The 21,833-nt window shown below is 29.9% G+C and overlaps 1 protein-coding gene and 1 non-coding gene across 5 annotated transcripts in view; both read right to left on the reverse strand.

The window, feature by feature from the left end:
* The window catches only part of LOC129976224 (netrin-1-like), a 152,213-nt gene that overhangs the window by 98,231 nt on the left and 32,149 nt on the right, over nt 1-21,833 (reverse strand). The window lies entirely within an intron of this gene.
* Nucleotides 1,289-1,361, reverse strand: Trnak-cuu (transfer RNA lysine (anticodon CUU)). The gene has a single exon. It is a non-coding gene; the product is annotated as a tRNA-Lys (tRNA).

Genomic DNA, 21,833 nt, shown 5'->3' on the forward strand with positions numbered 1-21,833 from the left:
TATATTAACGTCCTACATCTTCAAACTAATTGAATTTCATCACTTGTTTTATTTATTTATTTATTTTGCTTTTTTAAACAGATCAATGCAATTCAAAGCTCCTAGACAGGTTTCAGGTTCAACCATTCATTGGCAAATCATGAAGTTAAAATGTCAATATTTTCGATTTTTTTCCTCTTTTGATTTATCTCCGACATATTCTAGAAAATTGAAAATATTCGTATTTTTTTTGAAATTTTATTATATTTTAAACTTTTTCAATATTTATCGATAATAAATTTTTTTAAAAATTTCCAAACGATTTTTTTTTACTTATTTTTTTGAAGGGTTTTTTTTAGGAATAAAATTTTATTTCAAAGTTATCTAAGCATTTTCTAAATAATTCAAAATAATTTTGATAAAATTTATTTTTTGAATTTAAGGGTTGATTGAAGATTTAGATGTTTAATTGAATCGAATCTTAATATTTTAGTAAAAGATCGAACATTCTGCATCAGTTTTGATATGATCTACCTTCGGTTTTGCTGTTCGTATGAAAAATCCCAGATTTTAAATGCTTTGTAACAAATCAACTCTAATGCCACTTCATATCCTGATCCATTTTTGAAAAGACTATTTAATTTCGTATTCATCTTTTAGATTACGACTGTACAAAATTTCAAATATTCTTTCTAAGACGGTATTGATCAAAAAATAGAAAAGTACTCCAATTCAAGTCAAGATAATAAAATCTGTCATCCATTTCCGACAGATTATTATTTTTGCCTTTAACTTGAAAGGAGTTACACTAGTTGTAAAATAAGTTGCAGCTAATATCAGTTTTTGCAACGGTGATTGACTTCAATGAAGAAATAAGGATATTTCATAAAAAGCATTGAAATCTTAATGTTTTAAGGTGATCATTTTAAATTATTTCATACTTATTTTCCTTTTCCACCGAATCAAATTTTTTAAAAGAAAATATGCGCATCATATACTTACGTGTTAAGCCGTATTCAAAATTCTTTTAATTAACTGTTGTTTCAGTTTCGATTTCTAATCGTAAAAGCAATTAGATTTGAATTAAATGGTTTCTTAGTCTGACATACCTTTTTCTATAAAAAGTTACCCTTACTGCTCAGTGTACTGTAATGTCGAGCATAAAAAAGTCCACTCTCACCTTTATGCACATTTATAGATAATTCAAAGGGTGGTTTTGCTGCACTACTGAACTCACCTTACATGTGATGGTAAAAGTTTTCAGTAAGGGGAAAAAACGGCGAATTTATAAAACGTAGAAAAAATCAACCGCCCAACGTGGGGCTCGAACCCACGACCCCGAGATTAAGAGTCTCGTGCTCTACCGACTGAGCTAGCCGGGCTGTGATTGAGAGATAAAATACTTTAAAAGAACCCAATGTAAACATTTCTTTTGTAATCGCATTGCAAGTCACCTTTATTTTATAAAATATTCTAGAGGATGCGTATGTTTCTGGTTTGGATATTATTGGCATATTGTAAATATAAATCAAAAACATTATTAATTCTATTAATCTATTAAATTTCTACCTAAAGTTTGGTGAAAAAAAATTCAAATAAGAGCAAATTTTAGTTTTACGATGTTTTTGTAAATTCTAATAAACAGCGTCACATACATTTATAATTATTGCATCATGAACCAGTTTGTTTATCTTGAAACACAAAACAAGTGTTATTTTTCACTCAGTAAAAACAGTATTAGCCAAATTTATTCTTGAGGTAAATGCTCCATGTTTTAGCATAACATATTAAAATATAACAAGAAATAATCAATTAGCTTTAAGTTTATATAGCTTTAAAATAGAGTAAAATGGGGAACTAAAGAAAAAATGTAGAAATAATGGAGGAATCTAGCCTGAAGTCTTTACCACGGACCAGTTTCAAACAGGGATCCAAACCAGAAAAAAAATTTAATTCTTCAAAAAAAAAAAAAAAAAAAAAATCAAAGAAACTCAAAATCGAAATTTTGAGGAATTTCCACGTTTTACACCTCCCTGAGTTTGAAAAGCACATTTTTAGACATGTCTGTCTGGGACAAGGATAACTCAAAAACGCTTTGAGCCAGATGGATGAAATTTGGTATATGATCTTTACAACAAATTTTTCGGTTTCTGTCACATTTTGAGCTAAATTTGTTCATAGGAAGGCTGTCTGTCCAGGTATTCAAAAATAATTTAATTAAGATATTTACAAAACGAAGAGAGCTAGACGGATAAAATTCGGTATATAACATCTCTATTGTATGCACCTGCCAAACTTCGGGCCAAATCTAACAAGGGGTTGACCGACTTGTCGGTCTGTGTTTTCAAAAGAAGGCAAACATGATAACTTAAAAATTATCGCTTGACGATATCAAATTTGGTATATGATTTTGTGACTGCAATTGTGCTTCAGTGTCAATTTTTGATCTCAACCGATTAACCTTTAATTATTCATCTTTGTTAGAGTATGCGAGAAAGTTTCGGCAGCCCATTAACGCTGGTTTCAAAATACATTTTGTCCTCCACAAAAACAATTTATTCTTTGTATATTTCGAACACGATGATGAACAAGTTACAGTAACAGACATTTGGTTGCTGAAATCTTATTGTTTTTACTTCCTCGACATTTTGGCAGATGGTGACATCTGGGAACACATTGCAACGTACCTTATGAAAACATTGGGTACAAAATGTGCGCGACAGTTCATAAAGAGGCGGTTCAATCGACGACTTGTAAAAAATTTGTATCATGAAGGAGAAGTTTCGGCGGTGTTTTTCGACATTTTTCCTAAAAATGCGTATTCACTCTACAGTTTAAAAATAACTTCCATCAACGGCCATCTAAAAGCACTTCACAACCAAAGCAGTCTTTCAATAAGTTTCTTAGCAGTTTGGGGCTTCGGGAAGATAAGGACTGAAGAGTACTCTCTCTGTCGCTTTCAAACCCCCAAAATAAAATCCCACATTTCATCTTCGTTGACTATACGATTAAACAGAGTATTTTCTAAAACTGATTAACCAACATCACATCTACAGCTTCTAGAAGAGGGATCGCTACTAACTCTTTGCCCTCAGAAAATGAATTCCATCCATAATTATTCACATTGTACAAGGACTTGTTTGTAGCTCCGAAAAATAAATATATATAATTTAAGTTTAAGTTTAATTTCCCAGAAACATTGTTCTACATCTTCTTACCACTGTGTAGATATTTTTAATAATCAAAATTCATAATTAAATAAAACTTCAAAATGGGACGCCATTTTTGAATGGTGATTGGAATTTTCTTTTGGATTGAAGGAATAAAAATTTTATTAAAGCTTCCTTTTCTTTTCTCAGATTGTTTTCCAGCTTCAAAGGTCAACGCGAGGCCTCGTTAGAATATTGAATCAGTGAATCATATTGAATAATAATGCATTTCTTTTAACAAGAATCCTCTTTTTTTCGCCCTCTAACTTTTAGTTTTTAAAAACAGGACTATTTTTTTTTATCCTTCTCCTCAAGTTTTCATAACTCGGTCAGTCTTGATCGCAGATGTGTTGAAATTTCTCATTTAAAAGATATTTACTGCAAGAACTGCCCGGAAACTTAGCTCACGCCGTGATGCATCTTCGAGTGTCCATCTATTACTGCAGATATCTTAAAGTTTGGCTGGTTGTCGCTGATGGATCCACTTGGGGGGATCCTTTACAGTCCTGAAGTACCAAAGCTGGCGGCAGAGGTCCTCCGGACCTTTGACAAAAATTGCGACTTTCATAACTCACATTTTGCATTTTCATGGACAGGGAAACAACAACATAAAAAGGAAAAAACTTGACTGGTATATCGTGAATATGTGTCGAAACACTAAAATAAAGCGAAATCGCGTGTGTTAGAATCAAACCTGCATCATAACAGCATGAAGGCTTTCAAAAATAATCCTTATGAAACGTAATTTAAAAAAGGGGGGCGGAGGATCCGTTGCAACAAAAAAGCGCGATGACAAACAAGCGCCTTGAGTTAAAAAGTAAACTAAAAAGAAATCTCTACTCTATACAAATTGGAACGCGTTGGGGCCAAAAGTAAGAGGGGGGTTTTGGTCATCAGATAAAAGGCCCATTTGTCACCACTTTTAACAACTGAGACATATCAGTAGAACGATTTCGTGCAGCGGAGTTCACACCTGCGGTATTCACACGACATCTACACCCCACCTTCACCTGCACCGAACGACAAAAGGGCCGCATAGATCCCCCCTCCCCCATCCACAGCTACTTGTCTAACTCCGGCTTCCAAGCGGACTCTGCTTTTAAGAAAGTTTAGAGCCTGGATAGAATAGGTGGGAGTTTGCCCCCAACATTCTTTTTTGGAGGTATTTCAAAAATTCGAATATCGGATATCGTTCAAAGTATTGAGGGTGGTTGGTCTAGGTGATCAAAAGCATGTCTTGTTTTAGATAAGTTTGTATGATGGAGAGGGGGATTTCTTTTCAGGGATTTATTTGGGGCAGAAATAATAGGTTAATATTCTCAATTGTTGTTGATAAACTACCATAAAATGAGCTGAATATAAGCACTCTTTTCAAAAAATCGATTCATGTATTTAAAAAAAAAAAGAAATTTGACCCTCTCATTTTTGTTATTGTAAAACTCAACTCGGCATAAAAATTTAGATTTTCATTACAAATTGCTAAAACTCTGTTTAAAGTATTAAAAATTAATTAAATTTAATTAATTAATTAATACTTGAAAAAAACTGTATTAACATCAAGTGTTATCCACTACAAGTTTTAAAAAATGTATTTGAACTTGAGTGGATGAATAAAAAGTATTTTATTAACGATTGAAAATTTGAACAAGATATATAAATATATATAGGGAGAGTGTGAACTAATAATAGAAATTGAAAAATAGTACTAAAATATTTTATTTCCATTGTAAAAATACATTGGTAAAAAGGAACTCTTATTTTTATTGCAGAATTGTTAAAACATGATTTAAGACACTTTGATATTGTTGAATTCATAATATAGCCAACTGGCCCAACTTAATTGTTTTGTTGAAATTTCACCAGAAAAAATAATTAAAATTATTAAATTTTTAAAATAATTTTCCTAAATTATAGTAGCTATTCAAATACACATGTATTTTTTTAGTAAAAAAATGAAAAGTCATGCATTCTAGGGTTAACTTTAAAAAGAAAACGTTGCCGTACATTGAATGTAATATACACTATTTACTATTTAAAAGTTTAATTAGTTTAAATTCATAGGAGAAATAATTTTTGAAACACATAACAAGGATATCGAATAAATATTTATTTTTAAAAAATATATATAAATAAATAAAAATATTTCACTTCATATGTAGCAGAATTGCACATTATGGTGCTAAAATTCACTTCAACTTAATATAAGTATTTTCATTGCAGGTAATTTAACAAAAAAATTCAATTTTAGAAATGCTTTAAAAGAAAAAAAACGGAGATGTTAATATTTTTTTTATTTTACCTGAAAGAAGCATTAAAATTATGTTTTTCATTCATTGCTCTTCTGGATTCTAGTTTAACAAGATAAAGATCTGTTTACTACAAAACAAAAGTGTTAAGTTCTGCCGTGCCGGATGAAAAACTCTCCATCTGTCATAATTATTTATCTTTAAATCCCCTTAACGGTTCAGAAAAAACGATGATTGCATAAGCAGATAGCTTCTGTGTTTGTTAATTACTATTTAAGCATTTTAGTTGAAAATGAATCGACAAATGCGGTCAGTAGCGATTTGCAAAGTTTTTGACTAAATTACTAAAAAAAATCAAATCTTTATGAGCAAAAGACATTTATGATAAATTTAGAGTATAAATAATCATTCCGCTCTTTTTTAAAGCTGACACACAAAATGATTCATTACATACTTTTTCTCCACATTTTTTTTGTTGGAAATCGAATTTTTATAGTTTCTCGTATGGGACAGACATAAAACGAGTCGTTAAAAACCATCTACAGATATTTTTATACTCTTGAAGCTATATTAAGGGTACAATGGCCAATAAAAATATGAAAAGTCGACTAAAACTGTTTTTTTTTTCTTTTGAAAGTTTATGAATAATTGGACTGCAAATAATCGTTTGCAAAAAAATTATTTTGATATTTTCATTCATTTGCTTATTATTAGTTTTTTTTATTGATATTAGAATGACACTCCCACTTGTTTGCATTTAGATAGCAGCAGTATGACATAATATCGTTTTTCTAAAAGTGCTGGAGTTTTCAAACATTCCATGCTCATCATATTCTTAGTTACAACCCTAAAATTTTTCTGTCATGCTGTATAAATATAATATAATTATATATGCTGTACATATATGACATAATTTTAATAAATATAATAATTTAATATAAATGATATAATTTTAAAATAAATATAACGATATGATTTTGATATCATTATATTATACTGATAATGATATAAATTGATAATATAATGAAATAATTTTGCATGAATAGATCACTTATGAATCTTAAAATTTTTTTCTTGATGACATCTAGCAATATTATTACACTAATCTTTTAAAAAATTTCAAAAAAAGTTAAATTATTTTAAATTTGAAGTAAAAATTATTTAAATAAAATTAAGATTCAAAATATTGTATGTCTATCTGAAAAATAGAATTATGTTCTATTTTAAATTTCTGTTAATGCGCATGGAACAATTTGAAATTTTATGATATTTTAATGCATTTTTTTTCATCGAAAAAAATCAGAAAAGTTACCAATGAATTTTAAAGAAAATTGTTTTACAGCATTAAACTGACATAATAATATCTAAAAAAATCTGAAAAAATGATTCTATTTAAACCGCATGGAAAAATTTGAAATTTTATATTATTTTAATACATTTTTTTCATTTATTTTATCAAAAAAAGACCTGGAAAAATTATCAACGAATTTTGAAGAAAATTCTTTTAAAACATTAGATTGACATAAAATGTTCATGAAAATTTTAGAAAAATATCACAGGAAATGGGAAGGTTTCAATGTCCATTATAGCTTTAATGCAAATAGTTCGAAAACAAATTTATTATCTACAGATTCTGAGTTTTACTTTATCTTCTGAGGCATCTCAATTTTTTTGCAATGAGTATTTCTGAGATCTAGTTACTGTAGCAGAAGACACCATCAAAATGTTCTAGCTTATGTATAAATTTGGAACTGGACATAATAGCATAAAAGAATAAACAGTTGTGTGCAATATAAACTGCGACATTGCCAAAGCATTAGTGATTATTTTATGACATATGAGTTTAGAAATATGATAGGACTAAATGGTCTTTTTTATTTTATTACTAATCATTTCTGCTGATTAGTTGGTTTGTTGTGAACAATGATTGTGTTTAATTGCATTAAATCTCTTATGAATAGCTTTGATGTTAAATTTTTTAAGCAAATCTTATTTACCTCTTCTGCTTTTTTTACTTAGAACAAAGCATTTTAAGCATCAAATTGTGATCATCATTACTGCCATGTACTTAATCTGTTTAATGCTTAAATTAATCTTCCTAATGGAGTTAAGTCCCATGACATCATATTGCCATTAAAACACCACTATCTAGATGATTAATATTCAAATTTCAGGAAATTAACTGTCTTATTCCTCGCATAAACTGTGGAGATAAAAGACAGAATTGTTTTTTAGCTTTCAGCAATAAAAAAAAATCACGCGATTAAATATTTGATGAAGCAATGAAAATGGTTTACATCTTATTGCAAAAAAGAATGTATGGTTGAAAATTATGCAAAAATTATTTTTAAAATATGGAAATTCAAAATAAAATGATGGGCTGAATAAATCGATATTATTGAAAAGATGAACTTTGAATTTCAAGCGATGTAAACGGTTATTCTTTAATATGTGATGAAAAATGATAAAATCTCGTTTAATTTTAAGTTAATGAAAATCTCAAAAGAAAAAAAAAATCGAACAGCTCATTCCACTCCTTACAGTATAATGGTATCAAATTTGGAATTTTAAGTCAAACGATCTTTCCTGTTGAGCGCCTGAAACATTGACACCTGCACGCACATTCCTTTTATTAATAATTGTAGATACTAAAGCAATGTAGACGAGAAAAACAATGATCCTTGATATCTCGAAAACATCTTGTTTGGGGATCAGTTTTCATCTAGACTTCATTTAATAAGATCTATCTAGTTTTGCATCTAATGTAATCAGTTAACTTTCATGGAATAAAGAGACTTTTGAGCCTTGTTGTACTCACAAAATCAGGCGTATATTTTTTCTGAAGTGTTTATAATTCATCTTCCAAGAAATCTGCAGTTAGCTCCAAATTTCTCATTGAAATTTCAAAATCTCTGCAAAGATTCAAGTATTTCTTAAATAAAAGCTTTAATTATCTCCGTTTGTGAGATTCGGAAACATTTGACACATTTGAAATTATCAGTATGAACAATTATTTTCAGCTATCTAAGGATATAAACTAGAATCATTAACTTAATTATGCAAATAATTTTTGAAGACAAGATTTCTAATGACTTAGGAAAATTCTCCTGATAACAGACGTGAGAAAAATTCCTTGCATTTATTTAAGTATCGTGTTTTATTAAATTAAATACCTTATTTTACAGTTCACTTAAATATAAATTTTATTTTAAAATTCTCATAATTTTTGAGTTTAATATGCCTTTATTGTAATATTACAAAACTTTGAAAATCAACTGGATTCCACAAAATGTTCTCGTATATTGTCTTAGAAAAGTGAATTTGTGTTTTAGATGTGTTTTTCCCCAACCGATTGAGAAAAAAAAAATGACACAGAACTTCAATAACTTACTAAATTTGACGTATTTCAGTCACTGCGTTTTTGAATTATCGCGTTTACATGTTTCTGAAAGAACAGATCGACAGACGGCCAACCTCTTGTTGGATTTGGCTCAATATTTTATAGGTGTCTACAGTATCAGTATGCTACAGTATCAATGCTAAATCCGTGTACCGAATTTTATCCATCTCTTTTCGTTTTGTAGATATCCTATTAGCTTATATTCGAACGGCTAGACAGACAGACTTTCTTTGAAACAGATTTTATTCAAAATTTGACAGAAATTTACACATTTGATAGATATGCACCAAATTTCATTCGTCTAACTCAATGCGTTTTTGAGATAACTTTGTCACAGACAGAAGGATCGAGAAATGTTTTGCAAAAATGTGTTTTTCGGAATTCACTCAGGAAGGTCTGAAACATGGAGATTCGTAAAAATCTCGAGATCGAATTTTTTCTTTACATTTCGTGTACGAGAAAGTCAAAATAAAATGGTAGGATCGCAATGAAATTATTTGTAATATCAAAACATTTAAAAAATAATTACTGTTTTTAAAAAGAGAACTATTAATCTTTTGAAGTTATAAAATTATTGAAACAAAACGTAATATATTTTTAATGGCTGTGACATCAAATAAAATATTAAATATAATAGAAAAATAAAATTCAAAAGTATAAAAGAATAAAGAATAGATAACCCAATCTGGCATGCACATATTTTAGATACTACGACTGCAGAAAGGTTGAAGCGCAATCGTAACATCTAGGCTTTAAAATAATATTTATCGGAAATAATGAACGACATAAAAATGTGGGAGAAATGAAAAGCAAGAAGATAGCCATGAAAAGCAAAAAATAAGAATAATAATAATAAAAAAATCCCACACATAAATGTGTCTCGCTTTCTGCTTCTCCTTCCTCCTGAAAAGTTTGCTTTTGTCGAATCGTTTCTGGCGAAATAAATTTATTTCAAAGAGAAATAATGTTTTCTGTAATCGAAAATGGCAACAAATTGTTATGTTTGCTTTAACTTCTTAATTATATGATTCAATGTATTGAGATTAGGACGCCAAATGTTGAAACAAGGCGAATTAATACCAAATCGTGGAAAACCGCCAATTCCAATCTTCAAGCCTACTAGTCTGTGTTTGCTGATTGTAGTTATTATAAACTCTCTTCTGTATCTTTTTCTTTGTTACTTTCCCTTTAGATTTTACGAAAGAAATACTATTTTTAAGATTAAGTTCTTTATTTCCTATTTTCTATTTACTGCTCCGTTTACAATTTAAATGATATAGTTGTATAACGTCAATGTTTCTGCTATCAAGTTTCCGAACAACTGGTTTTATTTTGTCAAATTATATAAAACTTAATTCTCCAAATTATTATAAAATTTTTAAATTTCATTTTATTAATAGTAAATAAATTTCATTTACTATTAATATTAATTTATTATTCACGTACGTCACTTAAGTGATAAACGAAGCCGACTATTATCAAACTATCGGAATTTGGCGAGATTTGTACTTAAAAAGAGTTGAATTTTAGCACAGCGAGCAGTGTTTAATATAATACTTTAATCTGCAAAAAATATTGTTTTGATGAAGCACATCTTGTTCAACGACCAATCTGTATTTTCACATATATCCATACCAAAGTTTAAGATGATTAATAAAATATACCGCTTACAGTGAAATATGCTACATTTATTATCTACAATGGATGCACATCACCATAGTTATGCACTGTGAAAGAAACTTTGTTTGGACAAGACAGTTAGATTTACTATAATTTTATGATGAAGTTTTTATTCATTTATCTCTAATTAATCTCATTTCGGAACATCCAGATTTGCAAAATAATTTTTCATTCATAAATTGGGCCTTAGATAAATAGCCGGCTAAGCAAATAAAATCCCTTTCAACAATTTCTTCTGTTATGCTTTCAGAACCACCACCTGTGGATGGTGGTTCGAAAAAAACAAATTTCTCCAAAAGATTCGAATAATAAGGCGTGTTTCGGGGGCGTCTCCTCTCGTCAGTCCCCTGAATAGAATTCCTGACCTGAAAGAGGGGAGGAAGAGGAGGATTGAAAGGGATTGCCGTAACCTCAGAGGGGATTGTTATGCACACAGGCCCATAAGACCTTTTTAAAGAGGCGGCTTTGAAGAGCGATTAAGCAATAGGCTTAAGACTCTAATGAAATGCTCGGAGGTTATGAATGCATATTGCTTTCTGGCTCTCATTCTAAATAGCTCAAGTTTTCCCGCGTTGTGGAGATGACGCTATTTAGAGGCCAAGCGATCGGTATTTGTTAAGGTACAGTTAAGGAACTGAATGATAGTTCACCGGTCAAAAAAAAAATTATTTGCTCACACCCATTTTTATAAGATCGCGCAATTCTTAAAAATGATGGAAGATATTTTAATAAATATGAACAAGAGAAGAAGGTCATTTATACGGTTTCTCAAACTCAGGGTGGAAGACAGAAATCATTAATGTGCTCTTAGATTATAAGCCCATTCAAAAGTGCCAATGTTCGCAAAGTAATAACATGATACTATGTTGGCTAGAAAAGTTTAGATGTTTTTTGAGGGGACGTAATTTTCCATATCTGCTTCACTCATGTCACCATTTCAATGTTTTAGTCACTTCTTTCTAAAAAATTCTGAATTTTTAAATCATGTTAAAATGTGTTAATTATATGTTTCGAACGACAGTTTTCAATTTTAATTTTTTACCCTGAATTTTTTAGAGGGGGGGGGGGGCTTCTCCCATATTAAGCACTTCGCTTCGAATGGAATTTTGCTTGTTCTTAAGGATTTGAGGAAACAGAAATATCCCAATCTAAAGATTTTTTCACTGTTTCTACAAGCAATACTGAGATTACAGAATTCCATAATGTCAGTGCATTTCTTAGAAAGATTTGTGGATGTAGACGAACTTGCACGAAAATCTACTTAAATGATTTTTAAATTCTATCATTTATAATGCTGGTTTAGCTCGTGAATATACATGGTGCTCATTTTAATTGCGTTCCAATTAACCAATTTTTCTAATCACTGGAAAGAGATGTATAGTACACTCCCGAGTATCCGGTTCGCGACTATTCGGCTTCCGTACTATCCAGCCTAGTTTTCTTTTATCGTAATTACATGAGAAAGGCAAGGCGTTGCAGAAGCAGCCATCTATTAAGGACTTTTCAAAAACGAAGTACTGTAAATTTTGACTCTTATCTTAGAGTTACCTTTTTCATAACTGTGTCATCATTTATCAGTGAAAAATAAAATCAGTTTGAGGCAATTTTCTTAAGAACTAGGCCTATGATTTAGTTTAACGTTTTATTTATGTTTCTTGCATTTATGTCAGGGATTACAGAATTTATGTTAAAATGTGAACTGTTTATATCCTTTAACTTACTTTTTCTCTCATAAATTCTTGAAACGTGCAGTGCAGTATCTAAGCATATATAAACGGCCAGTACAGAGTCTTCTATTTTAACTCGCGTTACCGGCAACTGTTTCTATGATTCCCCAGACCGCGTCCACATTCTACGTGGCTTGAGATAAATGGAGGTCTTAGTACTCAATAAGAAGTGAGAAAATACGTATTATAATAGTAAGTTGTTTAACTTTGTCGTCTGGTAAAACCCGAATTATCAGGATTTTTTGTTATCCGGCCTACCCTTCCACCGCATTAGGCCGGATACTCGGGAATGTACTGTATATCCAATCCGAAAAAAGGCTTAAAATAAAGTAAAGAATTATCTTAAGTTTCTTGATATAACCGACTGTTAAAACGATGTCGTTTAATTTTATATTAATGACTCCCTCGAAGTGCGAGGATCTTCCTTCTTCCGGAAGCAGCTTTGAAAATAGTTTTAAATAACATTTAAAAACTCCATATCTTATTCAGTTTCAGTAGAAGGATCAATCAAGAATTTTTTTTTTGTTTGAAATATTTTTAGTTTAGTTATGCATGACTAATAGAACCGAGGAAGTGTAAAATAGAGAAATAATAATGAAATATTAGAATCCAATATGCATATTTCTTTTTAATTTTGATTCTAAATGAGGCGTGTTTCCGTTTACTAAGAGAACGTGGAGCATTTTGTGGGGCCATACATTCTCTGTTCTGTTCAGTAAATAAAAGTTTTCTCAAAAGCATTATTTCTGTTTTTACACTAAAAATATGGATAAATCGAATCATCAATAATCTATTAACTCTGCTATTCTGATATTTTAATATAATAGTGCAATTTCTAGATAATATGCAAAATAAAAATTAATATTTACAAATATTCAATATTGTGGAATCTGACATTAGAAAGACTCGCATTACGGATAGAATTTTCGTTTGTTGCGTTAAACAGAATTTAACGTTTTATCAACTAGATTGTAAACACTCCATAAAATTGATAGTTTTTCAGCTTGTCCGTTCTGTGTTTCATTATAAAGGATTTTCGTAAAATTGCATATAATTTCCATGTTTCTAGAAGTTTGTGAATTAACTAAAAGATTTTTTTTAACTAAGTCAATAACTAACTTTCGACTTTTACAATTCACATTTATTTCAAAACTTAATGCTAATGAAAAATTTTATTTTTCAAATTCAATTTTTTAAGCAGTTTTAGAGTTTTGGCACTTATTGATATATTTGTCCTATATTGGGATGTATATATATATTGATAAAATGGAGAAAACACGTTTCCGTGCAGAAAATATCAAAATATAGGACAATTCTTTTAGGACATAGGTATTCTTTTGAAGAAAATTGAATCTCATGACCTAGGAAATATGAAAATTACATATTTGACTAGTATAATTTTTGAAAGCCAACTAAAACGTATCTTTTATTTCAAAATATATTAATAATTCCTTTTGCTTCTATAGATGTTTTCAGAAAAATTCAAAACAGTTTTAATTTGTGAATTCACATTTTAAATGTTTTATTAAGTCTGAACTATCCATTTGCAACGTAAGCTAGTCATGAGACGGTGCAGTCAAAAAAGAATTGTGACTGCGCATGTCAAAAGACTAAAATATAATTTTTTTTGCTGAAGGAAAGTTTTGGTCTTTATATTTTGCACAAACGGTTCGAAAAATGAATTTTCTATTTCTTCTGATATTATAACTGTATTAAATAAAGTAGACCAAGTTTAGGAAGTAAGAAAAGAAAAAAAAACATAAAAAAACCCTTCTAATGCAAGAATAGATTTGTATTATCTCAGAAAATTTAGAGCAGAAATCGATAATTATTTCAAGCATCAAAGAAATTGTTCTTATCATTATTAGGAGTAAATATAAGATGTGCGGTGAATTGCAAGTTTTAATTAACTTTAAACAGGCATCACGTGACCTTAAATTTATATCATTAGAAGAAACATCATAGATTGCATACCACTTAGGAATTTTTGTTTTAGATGTAATTATTACAAAAACATGATGGGGGTATGTTATCAAAACGACTGCATTTAAAATATTTATCACTTCATTTTTTCCGTATCTAAATGGGGTATTAAAAGTTGAGGTACAAGATGAGAGATTCGAATTCCACAAATCCGAAATTATCACGTGTCGCAATCAAAGCTACCAGACCAGAAATCCTGGCAGATGGCCTAGCGTCGAAACGCACGCCATGTTTATACGTGTAAACAATCTGAATCACTTTCTTTTGTTGTGCTATTTGACATCTGACCTTCGCTTTTTTTGTGTGTGTGCATGTGGCAACACCGCACAAAACGTCTGACGAACGTACAAAGGGAATCCTCGTGTTCCTATCTGACTGATGGATGCATCACACTACCGTCATCTTCAAAATAGGCTCAGGATGTTACTGGAATGATGCCGATAGAAAAAAAAAATGAAGCATTATTTTAGACTTAAATAAATAAAAAAAATAATGGGTCAATAATTTTTAGAAAATTATTATTTTTTTTTGGTAAGAAAAACGGAATCAGATACTGTTTTTGTGAAAACAAAGCTTTAATGAAATTTTTTTTTCTCTCACAAAATGAAAAAAAAAAAAAAAGAATTAAATATTTAAACAGTAAACACTTCAAGAAAAATTAATCTACAGGAATATTTTAATATAGTATTCCGCAATAATAGCAAATAGAACATAAAAGATAACAACCATAACTTTATTTTAATAGTCTCTACAGCTTTAAATATCTATTACAATTTAAAACTTGACCTAGATTTCCCCCCAAAATTATTTTCATGTTATGAATAACACATTTAAGGTATCCAACTAGGTTCGGAGACGAATTTTTAAAAAATGATACATAAATATTGTTTTATTGTACCAAATGGCTAATACAGACTTGAAAGACCACTATTGGAAGAAAAATACACTCATTACCTTTAGTTTTTGAAAAAACTGCTTATTTGATGAACATATAGCAAAATTTTCAATATTAGGAAAAACAGAGTAAGTTAAAAAATAATAGATATATTTAATTTTTATTTCACCTATATATAGCTCAAACTATATCAAATGTTACAGAATACAAGATAAAAATTATTTTAATAAATAAAAACTTTATGAGCATATGAAGTTTTCGTTAATGATTTTTTGTCAAAATGTGTCCATATTTTGAACTTAAAGCGTCTGTAAAACATGTCTAAATGAAGCTGTTTTAAAATCCGGGGTCTATCACGCCCTCAAAGGGTTTGGATGCATGCATACCAAATTTCATGAAATTTTATTGAATTGATTTTCAGATATGTTTTCGGTGAATCAATTATATTGAAATATTTATTCTTCAGAAAATGGGTTTAGATGTTGTACTTGTAAATGAGTTCACCCAAATGCCTTGGAAACAAATGTAGTTTTCACGCTTTTTTAGCAAACATACTAAAAATGAGCAAACTGCGACTGAGTAAGTAGAGAGTGAATATAAACATATCAAATATTATTTTAGAGAATTTTGTGGTAAAAATACAGTAAATCACTCATTTTCGGTTAAAAATACCATGGTTTATGATTTCATTTGTATTAGTTGTGTATTGTAGAAACTTCTGTTTCTATAGTTCTATCTTATTATTCTATTTTCCTGTTTCTATAGATCTATCTATATTAAAAACAAAGTCTGTTTTAAAATCTACGAAGTTTGGACTTTATTTTCAGCTCATAAATAATATTAAATTTTTCTGGAAAACGCATCTTTGCAAGTCGGATACCTTAATTGAAATGAACATGTTTCCTGTCTCGATTTACAACAGTGATACAAATAACTTATCTAATTCAATAACCTCCTTCTTTGCTATCTCTTAACTGAAATAGAGAAGTAGTCATCTAATGAAAGGGCAGGTGAAAATAATTAGAAAACAAATGTGAATGTTAAATTATTAAAAAACAAGTCAAAGTGTTAAACATGAACCAACGTCCTTCTTGAAAACAATCTGGTCGTGAAGCGTGGCAAAGAGAAAAGAATGAACGGGTGTAGGGGGCAAATGACATTTTCTGTAACATTATCTATACAGTTCTTCCTTCAATTATGAATAAAGCCATCATTTTTAAGGCAATTGTTTTCTGGCAATACTTGAAGGCAAACATTTTAATAACATTTAAAGTTATCTACTTTATTCAACTAGAAAAGTATTATCTGTAAGTTTTTTTCAATGAAGCTGCAACAAAGTAACTCCAAGTTATTAAAGAGTTTATTCAACAGCGTACATAATATATAAATAATGTAGAGTATTTTGCATATATTTTTCTTTCATTTTTGTACATCTGTAGCCAGGAAAACCGTTTATTGTAAATTCATTTAGATTAAATTAATAAATTAAATATGTGACTCAAAAGTTAAAAAAAATATTTATAAAGTTTTTGAACAAAATCCATTCTCAGGAAGTCTGTCTGCCCAGCTATTCAAATAGAAATCAACACCATAACTACAAAACGAAAAGAGTAGAACAGATGGATAAAATTTGGTGCCCAGAATTAGCATTTATAGTGCAGACACCTATCAAAATTTAAGCCAAATCCAATAAGAGGTTACTGTCTGTCGGTCTGTAAATGGAATAACTCAAAAATTCATTGATATAAATGTATCAAATTTAGTATGCGATTTTTTGATTTAAAGTATAATTTTGTGTCAAAATTTAATGTCAATCATTTGGAAAAAAATGCGTCTAAAAATAAATTCAGTTTTCGGATATTGTTACTGCACCATCACAAATAAACTTGCCAAGGTTCACATGATAGATTCAGTAAAATTGATAATTTAATATGTTGCAAAGCATTGGCTACAATATTTCGTAACTATTGTTCGCAAATATCATGAAAGCCGTTCTATCTTATCGAATGTCCACAATTTTTTGCGCGTGTGGGAGATAACTCCTTTATTATACAGTATGCGAGAGAGTTTTAGGGAGAAAACTCCTTCTGGTTTCTATAAAATAAACATAATAGAAAAAATAACCTCACCGTATTTTAATTTGTGATTGAATTGATTAAGTTATCAAATGTAATACAGTAAGCTGTAAACAAAATGCTAATACTTTTACTGAAATCTTATTTTAACAATGTAATTTATTCACTGACACAAAACAGAGGATCAAATTATTTTTTAACACATTCATCGCTAAGGATGAATTAGATAAAAACTCCTTGAAAAGACATATCAATCCTTCCAGCTGTTGACATTTTTTTTATTCAAAAAAAAAAAATGAAAAAAGTAAAGGTATTCTTCAGATATGTATTAGAAAGTTCAACCTATCTAAACTGGCATAAGAGACAAATTTTAGCCCAAAGAAACCTGTAATTGGAAGTATCTGAAAGATGAGATATCTCGTCGGTAGCGTTGAAAGTGTTAAACAATTCATGCGTCATTGAATGGCAATGAATGAGGTTGAAAACGAGTAAGTTACATAATTAAATTAAAATAATCATAAATCTGTCAGAATTCTCCGCGCAACCTTCACCTTAATAACAATGAATATTCATATACCTTAGTTATAAATTGGGAAAAAAAATTAAACATTTAATTTCCATGATAATAAACTCCCTTACCTTAAAAAGAACGTTACATTCAAAATTCGTCTGTGAAATGTAGGGGTGGGCTCTGTGCACTCATCTCATACGAAAAGGGCAGAGCCATTCATTTTGCCTTAAGTGTCATGTCAAGGTGTTGCAAGTGTATCATATAATAAAACTTCCGACGGATAGGAAACAATAAGAAAAAGTCATTATTCTATTAACTTCCGTCGTATAAATTTTTATTTCTGTTTTCTAACGAGTAGAACACGTCAAACTCTGGGGAAGGTGAAGGTAAGAGATCATTTTTCATTAAAAAAAAGGAAGTACCAACATCTAGTTCGTTTAGCAAGGCGGGAATCATCAAAGCGCCATCTTAACTGTGAACTTAAAGGTTTTTATGGAATATACGATAGACGTGTTTTGTTGGGAAGTAATTAAAATTAAGATGACCCGTTTTCAAGGATATTAATTATTTCGAAGAAAAATACGATCGAATTTTTGGAAGCTACAATGTAAGGAAGGGGAGGGGGGGAAAGTCAAAAATCTGTCGAATTCTATTATGAAAACAACTTAAGAAATCATCTTTAACAAATTGAATATTATTTTTATTTCAATACACGCATCCGTGATTATTTAATGACATTCATATTTTAATAGGTGGCATCTTTCAAATAAAAATTTCGTACATCAATATAACTTCTAATGAAATAAATTCCAAGAATTCGTTGTGCAAATGAATAAAATAGACCACAAAAAATGTTTTTTAGATGTTTTACTTTTTAAAAATTTTTATTTGGAATTTAATAACTTATTTATACGTATTGTGTCCACATATTCATTAATTACAAGTATTAAGTTAAAAACGCGTAATCGTAATTTAGTTGAAATTTAATGTTGAAACGAATTAATTGAAAGTACGTTTTGAGTAAATTTTTTTTCTCTTAACTAAATTTTTTATATGAATACCTTTACGTTAATCCTCTATTCCAATGTATCAATTCGATTGTTTTAATTCTTTTAAAAAAGTTAAATGCTACTTAAAGTTGTTTATTAATACTTTTCATCAAACTGAATGCAAATTAAATATAAAATTTTATAACATAGAATCGGGAATATTTTCATACTATTTACATGTTTTGAATGCATTATATACAACATAAATTCTAACAATCAGTTCTTCCTTCATTTTCACTGATATTTGCAGTTTTTGCAATAATTGAATTACCAACACTTCCTATTTTTTTTTCTTGCATTGCATCTCAAACTGACTACCCCTACCCGCCGGAAGACACAGGGAAAAACTTGAATGACCGGATCGCTGCAACAGCAACACTGGCGGCAACTGTGATTGAGTCCTAAGTCCATCACCGGCCGCGGTACAACCCTTCCCAAAGGAAGTAAGTCTCGTCAACGATGGAAAGAGCTAGACCCTTATCTTTTCGTGTACTCGCAAGGATGGCGAAAATCAAACCCACCGTGCTAGAAGCTTCTCATCCTCAATTACGAGGTGCCCTCCCGTGGGATAGATGCATAGAATGTAAGTAGCTATTTGCTCTAAAGTTTAGATCTTTCAGTCTCCTATTGAAATCCTTTCATCGCAGGCGTTTTTCTTTTAGAATACGCAACACTCGTGTATTTGGCTTAATAAGAAAGAATATTTCACAAACTATTACTGTACATTAATTCTGTATCCAATAGATGCAGTTAACAATTTGTGCTGGCAAAAGATTCATAGATATCCATGCTAAAATAGCCCACTATAACTGGCAGCGATTCCAGTCAAAGCATCCGAAATGTTATCGAAAAGATTTATATTGTCGAAAAAAAATTTATTTATATTGTAACAAAACTTGTTCTAACTTGGCGTGGATTGAGTGGCTCAATGGTAGACTGTTTTGAACTGAAAGCAACAGTTCGTATCTGACTCCAGGCAAATTGCATAAAATTTGTTTTGTTATGATTTACTTTATGTTATTTCTCGTTTGTTCTAGAATGCTCTTATAATTTCTGTATCTTTCTAAATCTGGAAGATTCGAGTCATATCTTCTTGTGGATAAAAACGGATGTAAGGTTTAGTTCCTTGAATAAAGTTGCGAGTTGAGATTAGCGAGTTTTATCTTTGACTTGAGTTAACACACGGTTTATCTAAGCAACAATATCTTCTAATTGAATCAATTTTCATCCTAAGAAAGGGCTTCTGTAAACTGTATTCCAGGAAACAATCTCAATCGAAGAGCCGCGAATATCTTTTTTACTTCTTACTGAGGATTGTAATGCCGATATGGCTATGCATTCTTGGCTATTTTATGCGAAAAGCATTTCCAAGTAGTACATCTTTAAGCATTTCCAAGTGGTACATCTTTCCAGGCAATTTTATGCCAAAAACTTTTCCAAGGGGTACATCTTTCCAACATAAATGGTTAAAGAGCCATTTGTTTTGATAAAGATAATTCTAAAGTCATTCTCTTCTGTATAATGACTATAGACCGAGTTCTATTTCAATTTTTAATGAAAAAAATGTTTTCAAAACATATATGGTTGTTTTAAAAGTTTGGCCTATACTACCCGCCTTTGGTGACCAACTTTTTCGCCAATATTATTGATTTTTTTAGGTTATTATACGATAATATGAAATGCATTTTTTTAAAATATCAGTTTATTTAAGATGACTTAAAAATATGACTTTAACTGAATCATTCTGCAACAAATTACTGTAGGCACAAATTATTATGTATTGTGGGGACAAATTATTAGTGTTTGCATTAAGAAATATAAGCGGAAATGAAAATCCTAAATCGGAATTAATGACAAAAAAAAAGTAATTTTTTATATTAATTTTAAGATTAGCAAAAGCACTGGATGGAATATTTTGACGGATCAGTTTGAATGTCATACCATTAAAATAGCAATTAAATTGAGAATTACTCTTAAAAACCGTTTTTCAAATCAAACTAAACCAAACCAAACTTAACTTTAAAAGCATCGTAATATTGTAAATTAAACTTGATTTTTTTTAAAGTAAAGAAAAAACTGTATAGAAATGAAATCAATATCATTAAGGAGATAATTTTTTTAGTTTTAAGATAATGTAGAAACTTTTTTGGGAAATTAATAGTTTTGGAAATCATCTATTTCTAGTAGGGAAGACATAGTGAGTATCCATAGAGATGTCTAAGCCTATTTTCACTCTCGATTATTAAACTTTCCCATTAAAGTTTATTTCTTAATTTCTTTTGTATCTTCTGACTGAATGAAATGTTTGATACGGCGAATAGCATTCCTAATATAATAATTTTATATAAGTAGCGAAGTACTAAGTGCAGCTGTGAAAAGGCTGAATAAAGCTGTCTGTTGAAACTTTCGTACATCGATATGTTTGCATTTCATTGCTGCCATTGAGTAATAAGTTATAAAAGCGATTTCTGTACCACGTACGTTAACGTTTTATATATATATAGATTATTCCCGAATTCTTTAATTTACATAATGAGATACAATTTATTTCTATAATATTTTTCATTTCCCGACATATTTTGTCCCACGTGACACTTTCTTTATATTTCACAAACAGCATGAAAAGGAAAGGCGGTCCTTCCAATTCAAACGCAGAGCAATGACAAAGTGCATCGATAAAGAAGTAGTGCACTTATTTTACACACCCAAGACATATTTTACGCTTTTTCCTTGGAGCATTTTCCCATCTGAACTGAAAGGCTTTTTTTTTTCTCCCCATTTAACGTTTTCCTTTTCCGTTTGCTGTAAAGAAGAACGAATGAAATATTTTGGATGATGTTTCCTTGACGCTTGGGCTTAGAATTGAACTCTGTATCTGGCTGAATTAGACGAATTGTAAAACGTGCTAGAAAAATCATCTGTTTTATATCGAATTAACCATTTTAATTCTAAATAATAACCGTGTCCCAAAAATATAGACATGCTTTAAACGTCTGTCAATAAAATCTAATGACATATATCAAAGTTTTAAAATCCAAATAAATAAATACTAACGTTGAGTCTTCAGTATCGAAAGCTT

This window comes from Argiope bruennichi, chromosome 7 (genome assembly GCF_947563725.1).
Source record: "Argiope bruennichi chromosome 7, qqArgBrue1.1, whole genome shotgun sequence".
In the NCBI taxonomy this organism is placed as follows: Eukaryota; Metazoa; Arthropoda; class Arachnida; order Araneae; family Araneidae; genus Argiope; species Argiope bruennichi.